The following is a 13,286-nucleotide window of genomic DNA, read 5'->3' as shown; positions in this document are numbered from 1 at the left end:
TTAACTCATATGACCATTATATCTATTATTGTAGGCAAGAATCCTTTAGAAGAAATGGAGTAGCCATCATAGTCAACAAAAGTCATCAACATAGTCCAAAATGCAGTACTTGGATGCAATTTCAAAAACGACAGAATGATCTCTGTTCGTTTCCAAGGCAAACCATTCAGTGTCACAGTAATCCAAGTCTATGCCCCAACCAGTAATGCTAAAGAAGCTGAAGTTGAATGGCTCCATGAAGACCTACAAGACCTTCTAGAACTAACACCCAAAAAAGATGTCCTTTTCATTATAGAGGACTGGATTGCAAAAGTATGAAGTCAAGAAATACCTTGAGTAATAGCCAAATTTTGCTTTGGAGTACAGAATGAAGCAGGGCAAAGGCTAATAGAGTTTTGCCAAGAGAATGCACTGGTCATAACAAACATCCTCTTCCAACAACACAAGAGAAGACTCTACAACATGAACATCACCAGATAGTCAATACTGAAATCAGAGTGATTATATTCTTTGCAGCCAAAGATAGAGAAGTTCTATACAGTCAGCAAAAACAAGACTGGGAGCTTACTATGGTTCAGATCATGAACTCCTTATTGCCAAATTCAGACTTAAATTGAAGAAAGTAGGGAAAACCACTAGAACATTCAGGTATGACCTAAATCGAATCCCTTACAATTATACAGTGGAAGTGAGAAATAGATTCAATGGATTAGCTCTGATAGACAGAGTGCCTGAAGAACTATGGATGGAGGTTTGTGACACTGTATAGGAGGCAGGGATAAAGGCCATCCCCAAGGAAAAGAAATGCAAAAAGACAAAATGAATGTCTGAGGAGGCCTTACAAATAGCTATGAAAAGAAGAGAAGCGAAAGGCAAAGGAGAAAAGGAAAGATATACCCATTTGAATGCAGAGATCCAAAGAATAGCAAGGAGAGATAAGAAAGCCTTCTTCAGGGATCAATGCAAAGAAATAGAGGAAAACAATACGATGGGAAAGACTAGAGATGTCTTCAAGAAAACTAGAAATACCAAGGGAATATTTCATGCAAAGATGGGCACAATAAAGGACAGAAATGGTAGGGACCTAACAGAAGCAAAAGATATTAAGAAGAGGTGGAGAGAATACACAGTAGAACTATACAAAAATGATCTTCATGACCATATGATCACTCACCTAGAGGAAGACATCCTGGAATGAGAAGTCAAGAGGACCTTAGGAAGCATCACTGCAAACACAGCTATTGCAGGTGATGGAATTCCAGTTGAGCTATTTCAAATCCTAAAAGATGATGCTGTCAAAGTGCTGCACTCAATATGCAGCAAATTTGGAAAACTCAGCAGTGGTCACAGAACTGGAAAAGGTCAGTTTTCATTTCAATCCCAAAAAAGGTAATGCCAAACAATGCTCAAACTACCGCACAACTGCACTCATCTCACATGCTAGTAAAGTAATGCGCAAAATTCTCCAAGCCAGGCTTTAACAGTACATGAACCGTGAACTTCCAGATGTTCAAGCTTGATTTAGAAAAGGCAGAGGAATTAGAGATCAAATTGCCAACATTCGTTGGATAATTGAAAAAGTAAGACAATTCCAGAAAAACATCTACTTTATTGACTACACCAAAGCCTTTGACTGTGTGGATCACAACAAACTGTGGAAAATTCTTCAAGAGATGGGAATACCAGACCAACTGACCTGCCCCTTGAGAAATCTGTATGCAGGTCAGGAAGCAACAGTTAGAACTGGACATGGAACAGCAGACTGGTTCCAAATAGGAAAAGGAGTGCATTATGTCAAGGCTGTATATTGTAACCCTGCTTTTTAACTTATACGCAGAGTACATCATTAGAACTGCTGGGATGGATCAGGCACAAGCTGGAATCAAGATTGCTGGGAGAAATAGTAATGACCTCCGATATAGTGAAGAACTAAAGAGCCTCTTGATGAAAGTGAAAGAGAAGAATGAAAAAATTGGCTTAAAACTCAACATTCAGAAAACTAAATCATGGCATCTAGTCCCATCACTTCATGGCAAATACATGAGGAAACAGTGGAGACAGTGTCAGACTTTATTTTTGGTGGCTCCATAATCACTGCAGATGGTGACTGCAGCCATGAAATTAAAAGATGCTTGCTCCTTGGAAGGAAAGTTATGACCAACCTAGCCAGCATATTCAAAAGCAGAGACATTACTTTGCCAACAAAGGTCCATCTAATCAAAGCTATGGTTTTTCCAGTAGTCATGTATGGATGTGAGTTTTGGACTATAAAGAAAGCTGAGCGCCGAAGAATTGATGCTTTTGAATTGTGGTGTTGGAGAAGACTCTTGAGGGTCCCTTGGACAGCAAGGAGATCCAACCAGTCCATTAAAGGAAATCAGTCCTGAATATTCATTAGAAGGACTGATGCTGAAGCTGAAACTCCAGTACTTAGGCCACCTGATGCGAAGAACTGACTCACTGGAAAAGACCCTGATGCTCGGGAAGATTGAAGGCGGAGGAGAAAGGGACGACAGAGGATGAGATGGTTGGATGGCATCACCGACTCAATGGAAATGAGTCTGAGTAAACTCCGGGAGTTGGCAATGAACAGGGTGGTGTGTCGTGCTGCAGTCCATGGGGTCGCAAAGAGTCAGACACTACTGAGTGACTGAACTGAACTGAACAGAACTTTACTCTGGGTAAAACAGTAGGCTGAATTGCATGCATAGAAAATGTCTAGAGAGGAAGAAGCATTAGAGGCAAGAGAGGAGAATACAAAGACAAGGGCTTATTTCTAGGGAAGAATGAGCCTCTGTACAGTAATAGAAGCATAAATAAGGCCAGTGCAGAGGAGAGAACCGAGCTCGGACCTACCTAGGCTCATAGAGCCACAGTTACAGCTACTGTTCTACTACTGCTAATACCACATTCATGCTACACAGTTGAGGACTATGTTTTATTATGGAAAGACAGGCCTACATGAACGATTGGAAATACGTAGTTGGTATAACTCCACGTCCTAAGTATTAAAGAGCAGAATTTAATTGCTGGAGACTTCATAGGAACCTTCTATGGAAGGTTCATAGGAACCTTCATAGGAATCTTCTTCTTTTAAGAAGACGACTTCTTCTTAAAATGGAAATTTGGATTGTGATAAATTATTAAATATTTTCACTTTCTGATAGAGATCAGGGAGCAGGATTCTAAAACTTTTCTTTATTTCTGAAACTTTTTTGAAATATTAACATCTGTTATGTTGTATATTTTCCACAGATATCTTAACAACCCTTTTAAATTAAAGGCCCCATAAGATTGTGAAACCTATCTGTATTAGCAGTTAACTTCCTCCTGCTTGTCCCCGTTCCCTTCCCACCCTAGCCCTGCCACCAGCACGTGAGCAGCATGTTTAGAGAAGTACCAGGAGGGGAATCAGTGGAGTAATCAACTGAACGGACAGCTGAGTGACAAGGATTCAGAAATTTTTCTAAAAATAATTTCTTGCTGAAATCTGTTATTTTGCTTCATTATTTATGTTATCAGAATATTTAACTCTGGTTCCAGCTGAAGCTGGCAACACAGGAAATTCCTGAACTCACCTTCTCCTACAGACACTTCGAACCTACAGCAATGTAAAGAACGATTTTCTCCGAAAAAACTAAAAACTAGCTGAGCAAGTTTTCTGACACATAGAACAAATGAGAAAAATTCCACATCAGGGCAGGTAGAAGAGGCTGCAAAACAATCCTGCCATTGTCAAGAAATGGTCAAGGTTAAATCTAACCTGGAACATCCCCTAAGGAGGAAAAAGTCTAAGGCCCACATCAGGCATACTAACATTTAGTAACTACCCTTGAGAGATGAGCACACAATACAACTAGATCTGAAAGCCAATGTTTCTCTCATCCACGAGGAACTAGAAAATGAAAAAAATGAGGTTCAAAGTTAGCAGAAAGAAAGAAATAAAAATAGAGCAGAAATAAATAGGGACTAAAAGACATAGATAAGATCAGCAAAACTGAAAGCTGATTCGACAAAAATATAAACAAAACAAAAAAACCTTGGGTACATGCACCAAAACAAATTCAAATAAATGAAAGAATTCAGATAAAATCACAAGTGAAAGAGGAAATATTACACCTGACACCATAGAAAAACAAAGGTTAATTAGATACTATTGTTGACAATTATATGTCAATATATTTGATCACCTAAAAGAAATAAGGTAAATTCCTAGAAACATACAACCTACCAAAACTGAATCATAAAGAAACAGAGAAACTGAATACACCAATTACTATTAAACAGCTTGAATTAAAAAATATAAAACCTTTCATCAAACAAAAGTTCAGGATCTGGCAACTTCATTGGTGATTTCTATGAAATGTTCAAACAAGAATTGATATAAATTCTTCTCAACTCTTCCCAAAAACAGAAGAGGAAACATGCCAAACTCATATTACAAGTCCAGCAAAACTATCGTACCGACATCACATAAGAAATGCACAAGAAAATTATAGATCAATATCCCTGGTAGACACAGATGCAAAATTCTCAACAGAATATTAACAAGGCAAATTCAACAACACGTTAAAATGCTTATACACTGTGAATATGTGGAACTTATTTCAAGGACACAAGGATTGTTCAACATGTACAAATCATTCCATATTATACACCACACTAACAAACTGAAAAATAAAAGTCACGATTATCTCAATAGATACACAAAAAGCATTTGACAAAATTCAACACTTATTTATGATTAAAAACTTCCAACAGAATTACAGGAAACGTACCTCAACATAATAAAGGCCATTTATGACAAACCCACAGCTAACATCATATTCCACGGTGAAAAGCTGAAAAACTTTCTTCTAAGATCAGTAACAAGACAAGGGTGACCACCCACAATTGTTATTCCACATAGTACTGGAAGTCTGAGCTGCATCCATCAGATAAGAAAAAGAAATGAAAGATGTCTACATTGGAAAGGAAGAGGTAAGACTGTCTCTGCAGATGACTCGATATTATAGGCAAAAAGTCCTAAAGATTCTGCCAAAAAATAAAGAAAACAGAAAAACACAGTTAGAACTAGTAAAAAAATTCCATCAAGTAGCATGATACAAAACCAAAGTACAAAAATGTTGCCTTTCTATACACTAATAAAAAACTCTCAGACACAAAAACTAAGAAAACAATCCCATTTGCAATTGGTTCAAGATGAACCATGCACATAGGAATAACGTAACTGAGGTGGTGAAAGAGAAATTCTTTCTCCTAAATTCTGCACACTAAAAAATGAAATGATGAAATAAATAAGTCACAAAGATCTTCCATGATCATGAATTGAAAGAATATTGTTAAAATGTTCAAACTACTCAGCAAACTACAGATTCAATGCAATCTCTATCAAAATTCCAATGGCATTTTTCACGTAAATAGAGCAAATCATCCTAAAACCTCTACCAAACTATAAAAGACTCTGAAATAGCCAACGGAATTTTGAGGAGGAAGAACAATACTGGAGGCATCATACTTACTGATTCCAAACTGTATTATACCGTAAACAAAACAGGCTGTTATTAGCATAAAAAGACACATATTAATGGAATAGAACAGAGAGAGGAGCAATAAACCTATGTGTATATGATCAATTAATTTACAACAAAGTAGTGGAGAATATATAACAGTGAAAGAACAGTCTCTTCAATAAATGTTGCTGCAAAAACTGGAGAGTCACATGCAAATGAATGAAACTAGACCACAATCATACACCATACAGAAAAATTAACTCAAAAGGCATTAAAGCCTTGAACATTAAGCCTCAAAACATACAACTTTTGGAATAAAACATATTCAATAAGTTTCTTGATATTAACTTTGGTGATGATTTTTTAAGTTTTACAACAAAAGCAAAAAAAAATATATAGAACTACATCAAACTTGAAAGCTTCTGCAAAGCAAAGGAAAACAATAAAAAGGCAAAATGCTAAGTAGAAGAAAATACATGCAAATATATATGACAAGGGATTAATATGAAAAATATATAAAGAATATAGAACTCAAACCGAATAGCTTTAAAAATTTGATTAAAATTTTGGCAGGTATGAACAAACATTTTCGAAGAAGACATATGAATGGCCTAACAGGTACGTGCAAAGATATTTAATATCACTAATCATCAGGTTAAAGTAAATAAAAACTACAATGAGATCTCACTGCTGCACATTTTGTTAGGATGACTGTCATCAAAAGTAGAGTAATAACAACTTCTGGGAAAGATATGGAGAAAAGGAAACTTTTGTGTACTGTTGTTGAGAATATACGCTGGCATACCTACCATGGAACAACATGGAATAATGGACTGGATCAAAATTGGGAAAGGAGTATGTAGAGGCTGTGTATTTTTACCCTGCTTATTTAAGTTACATGCGGAGTACATCATGTGAAATGCCGGGCTAGATGAAGCTCAAGCTGGAATCAAGACTGCCTGGAGAAATATCAATAACCTCAGATATGCAGATGATACCACCCTAATGGCAGAAAGCAAAGAGGAACTAAAGAGCCTCTTGATGGAGGTGAAAGGAGGAGTGAAAAAGCTAGCTTAAAACTCAACAGTCAAAAAATTAAGATCATGACATATGGTCCCATCACTTCATGGCAAACAGAGAGGGAGAAAATGCAAGCAGTGATAGATTTTATTTTCTTGGGCTCCAAAATCACTGTGGACAGTGACTGCAGCCATGAATTAAAAGGCGCTTGCTTCTTGGATGAAAAGTTATGACAAACCTAGACAGCAGAGAACTCACTTTGTCAATAAAGGTCTGTATAATCAAAGCTAGGGCTTTTCCAGTAGTTGTGTATGAATGTGAGCCATAAGGATGGCTGAGCACCCAAGAATTGATGCTTTTGAACCGTAGTGCTAGAGAAGACTCGAGAGTCCCTTGGACAGCAAGGAGATCAAACCAGTTGATCCTAGGGGAAATTAACTGTGAATATTCATTGGAAGGACTGATGCTGAAGCTGAAGTTCCAATTCTTTGGCCACTTGATGTGAAGAGCTGACTCACTGGAAAAGAACTTGATGCTGGGAAAGACTGATGGCAGCAGGAGAAGGGGGCAACAGAGGATGAAATGACTGAATGGTATCATAACTCAATGGACATGAGTTTGACCAAACTCCAGGAGATAGTGAAAGACAGGGAAGCCTGACATGCTGCAGTCCATACGGTCGCAAAGAGTTGGACATGACTGAGCGCCTGAACAACAGCCGTGATGGAAAACAGGTGGAGGTTTCTCAAAAAATTAAAAATGCAATAAGGTCAAGCAATTCCACTCCTGGGTAGTAGAAGAAAACAAGAACCTTGATTTTGAAAGATTTCTACATTCCCGATATTGCTGCAGCATTACTAACAATAACCAAGATCAATCAATCAATCAACAGATCAATTGATTTATCTATCTAGAACAGACTATCATATAGCCATAAAAGGTAAAATCTTGACCTTCGTGACACCATGGATGGTCCTTGAGGACCATAAGTAAAGTAAGTCAAACAGAAAAAGACAAATACAGTATGATTTCATTTATATGTGGAATACAAAAGAAAAAAAAGTCAAGCTCAGATATACAGAAAACAAATTGCTCATTGCCAGAGGCAAGGAGTGGGGGTAGATGAGTCAGCAAAATGTGTCAAAATGATACAAACTTCTAGTAATTAAGCCCTTGGTATATATTGTACAATACAACAACTCAGTAAATAATCTTGTATTGCACATTAGAAAGCTGCTAAGACAGTAAACCTTTAGTGTTTATCACAAGAATAAAGAACTGTATTTACAGTGATAGTTGCTACTTAGACTTATTTTAGTGATTATTTCACAGTGCATATAAACCAAATCTTTGCTGTACACCGGAAACTAAGGTTATGTTATACCCTAGGTATCTGCACAGGATTGGTCCAGGACCTCCATGAATACCAAAATCCAAGGAGACTCAAGTTCCTTACATAAAATGGCATAGTGCAATTGGGCCTCCATAGCTGCCATTCACATCCTCAGATTCAACCAAGCATCTGCCCTTCACATCTCCAGATTCAACCAAGCACAAACTGAATTCCAAGTCTGGTAAAACCTGCATTTAGGGAACCCAAGGATATGAAGACACGGCTGTATGTCAACTGTACAATATTCTTCAGTGTATTTACCTCAGCTACTATAGAATAAATAACAAGGACATGAAACTAAGAGTGGAAGTTAAAGTGACTTGTTAGATATCAGGTAGAGTGCTTGCTAGGACTCCCCAGGTGGTGCTAGTGGTAACGAACCCGCCTGTCAACGCAGGAGGTGTAAGAGGCGTGGGTTTGATCCCTAGGTTGGGAAGATCCTCTGGAGGAGGAAATGGCAACTCACTCCAGTATTCTTGCCTAGAGAATCCCATATAGTCCATAGGGTTGTAAACAGTCAGACATGACTAAAGTGACTTCAAAACTCCTTTGCTCTCTTCTCATATATTATTTATGTTTATTGGACAATAACATTTTATTTTGCTTTTCTTTTTATGGTAAACATTTGCAAACTTGGGCTTTTAATATTTAAAAAAAATCTTCAATTTAGTTTTTATTATTTTTGTGAAAACATTTTTTCTATTGTGAATAAATTTAAAATTCCTATAACCTTCTTTCTCTAAATGTGATGGATAGAAATTTGGTTTTGGTGCCTGGGATTTGAATTCAAGGCCTATCACTTACTTTGGTAGGTAAGGCCTACCACTTTCATGACCTTGCAAAAATTAATTAAGCCCAGTGTGTTAGTTCCCTTACATGTAAAATAAAAATTCTGATACCTAAACCATGGAGTATCTTTGATTAATTTAATAATGTATGTCAAGTGTTTTCCACAGTGAATGAAACAGAGTAAGTAAATGCTAACTAAGACCCAGTAACTTTGGTGCCCACTTGCTCAGTCATGTCTGACTCTCTGTGACCCCATGGACTGCAGCCTGCCAGGCTCCTCTGTCCATGGAATTTACCAGGCAAGAAGACTGGAGTGGGTTGCCATTTCCTACTCCAGGGGATCTTCCTGACCCAAGGATCAAACCTGTGTCTCTTGCATCTCATGCATTGGCAGGCAGATTCTTTACCACTGCACACCCTGGAAAGCTGTAACCTCGGTAGGTAGTAAATGTGAGTTGATTGTCAGGTAACTCATATTTCTCTCCTGTCAAAATTGGTAGCCCTGGAAAAACTACTCAAATTAACTGACTTATGCAGAGAGTTGTAAGTTTATTATTACTGCCTTATTCTTATATATTGTACATCTTGGATTTGAAGTTACCCTAGTTACAAGCTAATAAGTTGGTCTAAACTATAGATGGATGTTGGCAGAAGACACATGATACTCCTGGGACAAAGACAAAAAGTTTTGTTACAGCTATAAAAACCATAAATATCAGCCTACTTGCTGTCACATCCTTGGACCGTCTGTCTCACAGGGGAGACAAAACAGGGTCAAATGGATGCCGTGCACATAGTGAGACTCATGAAGCCTAAATTTGAGGGATCCACCACTTTCACAGCAAGCAGTAAGCAATGCCTCTGATGGTTTGGGGGCAGGAGTAAGACATTATCTCATTCTTTCAGGTTCACCACTGAAAACATAAGCCCAAGAAAAGGCCCACATATGAGCAGTTAGGGCCTTTCCTTCTGGCACACCAGCAGAATATGCAGCAACCCTAAGCCCAAGAGCACTATTTCCTTTAGTTGCATACCTTACCCAGCCATGTGTGACAGGTTATCATTATGTTTACCCTTTTTAGCTCTATGATAAAAAATCTGATAAACTTCTGGTTAGGGATATTAAACTGACTTCTTCGTGGAATGATTTTCAAGTTCTCAATGTGCTATAAATTTCCAAGAAGAAAAATTTACTGTTCAGCATTTCCCTAAGTTTTATGACCATGAGTTTCTTCTATTTAAGAATACCAATTGCAGTTTTTCAAAAGTACTGTTGGCTGCTGCTATTTTGCTTGCCTCTATTTACTGACCTTTTAACAAAAATCACGGTAATACTCTTATCTATCCATGAATATAATATTCCTCGGTCTAGTATTTTTCTGGTGGCAACTTTAGGATTTTCTATCTACAGTATCATGTCCATCTGCATCAATGAATTTGGTAAAATTACCATTAACAAAACTAATATACAGAAATTTGTTGCATTTCTCTACAGTAACAACAAAATAACAGAAAGGTAGATTAAGGAAATAATCCTATTTACCATAACATCACAAAGAACAAATGTCTACAAATAAATGTAGCTAAAGAGGCAAAAGACCTGCACTTGGAAAACAATACAACTCTGATGAAACAAACTGAAGACACAACCAGAAAGATACCCCTTGTTCTTAAATTCAAAGAATTAATATTGTTAAAGTGACTGTACTCTCCAAGGCAGTCTAGAGATTCAGTGCAATCCCTATCAAATTATCAATGGTATTTTCCACAGAAACAGCAATTTTTAAAAAAATTGTATGGAAATACAAAAAGACCCCAAAATAGCAAAAGCACTCTTGAGAAAGAAGAATAGAGATGGAAGAGTCAGACTCTCTGACTTTCAATTCAGTTCAGTTCAGTCGCGTCCGACTCTTTGCGACCCCATGAATCGCAGCACGCCAGGCCTCCCTGTCCATTACCAACTTCCAGAGTTCACTCAGACTCACGTCCATCGAGTCAATGATGCCATCCAACCATCTCCTCCTCTGTCATCCCCTTCTCCTCCTGCCCCCAATCCCTCCCAGCATCAGAGTCTTTTCCAATGAGTCAACTCTTTGGACAATACTAAAAACCTATAGTCATCAAAACAGTATGATACTGGCACAAAAACAGATACTTAGATCAATGAAATAGAACACAAAGCCCAGTAAGAAACCCATCCAATTAACGGTAAATTAATCTACAAAAAATATGGTAAGAATATACAATGAAGAAAAGATCATCTCTATAACAAATGGTACTGGGAAAACTGGACAGCTATGTATAAAATAATGAAGTTAGAACACTTTTTAACATCATATACAAAAATAAAGTCAAAATGCCTTAAGACCTAAATATAATACTGGCTTCTATGAAACTCCTACAGGAAAACATAGGCAGAATATTGTGACATAAATCACAGCAACACCTTTTAGATACACTTTCTAGAGTAATGGAAATAAAAACAAAAATAGCAATTGTGATCTTATTAAATGTAAAAGCTGTTGCACAGCAAAATAAACCATAAACAAAACAAAAAGACAATCTATGAATGGGAGAATATATCTGCAAATGATGTAACTGACAGGGGATTAATTTCCAATATACACAAACAGCTCATTCAATTCAATATCAAAAAACAAAACTATACACCCAATCAAAAAATGAGCATATCTAAATAGACAGTTTTCCAAAGAGGACAAATAGATGGCCAACAGGCAGATGAAAAGATGCTCAATATCACTAATTTTCAGAGAAATGCAAACCAAAACTTCAGTGAGGTATCAGCCCATACCAGTTAGAATGTCCATCATCTAAAATAATAAATGCTGAATAAGGTGTGGATAAAAATTCCTACACTGTTGATGGAAATGTAAATTAATGCAGCCACTGTGGAGAACAATATGGAGTTTCCTTAAAAGAAAAAATATATTGTCATATATCCAGTGACCCCATTGCTGGGGTTATACCCAGAGAAAACTATAATTAAAAAGACCCAAGCATCCTAATATTCATAGCAGGATTATTTACAATAGCCAAGACATGTAAGCCCCCTAAATGTTCATCAACATATGAATGCATAAAGAACATGTGATATAAAATCATAATGGAGTATTACTCAGACATAAAAAGAATGAAATAATGCCATTTTCAGCAACATAGATGGACCAAGAGATTATAATACTAAGTAAAGTAAGTCAGACAAGAGAAAGACAAGCTTCACCTGACATTGATTATGTGTGAAATATGAAAAATTGACACAAATTAACTTATTTGCAAAACTGAAATAGACTTACAGATTCAGAAAACAAACTTATGATTACCAAATTGAAAGAGACAAATTAGGAATCTGAGATTAAAACATATACACTACTATAAATAAAATAGATAAACATAGGGACCTACAATATAGCACAGGGAACTATACTCAGTATCTTGTAAAAATACACAATGGACAAGAATCTAAAAAAGAATATACAAATGTATTCTTTTTCATTCTGTGCATAACCCAACCATGGTTTAACTAGACAATGAAACAGCACTCAGCAAAGAAAGAAAATGCTGATACACCCAACAACATGGGTACACTTTAAATGTGTTATGCTAAGTGAAAAATCTCATTCTCAAAAGCCCACATATTGTATGACAATATCCACTTGTATGACATTCTCAGTTCACTTCAGTTCAGTTGCTCAGTCATGTCCAACTCTTTGCAACCCCATGGACTGCAGGACGCCAGGCTTCCTTGTCCATCACCAACTCCTGGAGCTTACTCAAATTCATGTCCATCGAGTTGGTGATGCTATCCAACCATCCATCCTCTGTCGTTCCCTTCTCCTCCCACCTTGAATCTTTCCCAGGATCAGGGTCTTTTCCAATGAGTCAGCTCTTCGCATCAGGTGGTCAAAATATTGGAGTTTCAGCATCAGTCCTTCCAATGAATATTCAGGACCTAAAGTTATGTCCAACCTAGACAGCATATTAAAAAGTAGAGACATTACTTTGCCAACAAAGATCCATCTAGTCAAAGCTATGGTTTTTCCAATGGTCATGTATGGATGTGAGTTTTGGACTATAAAGAAAGCTGAGCACCGAAGAATTGATGCTTTTGTGGTGTTGGAGAAGACTCTTGAGAGTCCCTTGGACTGCAAGGAGATCCAACCAGTCCATTCTAAAGGAGATCAGTCCTGGATGTTCTTTGGAAGGACTGATGCTGAAGCTGAAACTCCAGTACTTCGGCCACCTGATATGAAGAACTGACTCATCGGAAAAGACCCTGATGCTTGGAAAGATTGAAAGTGGGAGGAAAAGGGGACAACAGATGAGATGGTTGGATGGCATCACTGACTCAATGAACATGAGTTTGGGTAAACTCCAGGAGTTAGTGATGGACAGGGAGGCCTGGCATGCTGCAGTCCATGGGGTCGCAAAGAGGTGGACATGACTGAGTGACTGAACTGAACTGAACTAAACTGATTTCCTTTTGGATGGACTGGTTGGATCTCCTCTCAGTCCAAGGGACTCTCAAGAGTTTCCTCCAATTCTTCAGCACT

Source organism: Budorcas taxicolor, chromosome 4 (assembly GCF_023091745.1).
Source record: "Budorcas taxicolor isolate Tak-1 chromosome 4, Takin1.1, whole genome shotgun sequence".
Lineage (NCBI taxonomy): Eukaryota > Metazoa > Chordata > Mammalia > Artiodactyla > Bovidae > Budorcas > Budorcas taxicolor.
The sequence above is the reverse complement of the archived record's forward strand: the minus strand, read 5'-3'. Positions refer to the sequence as shown.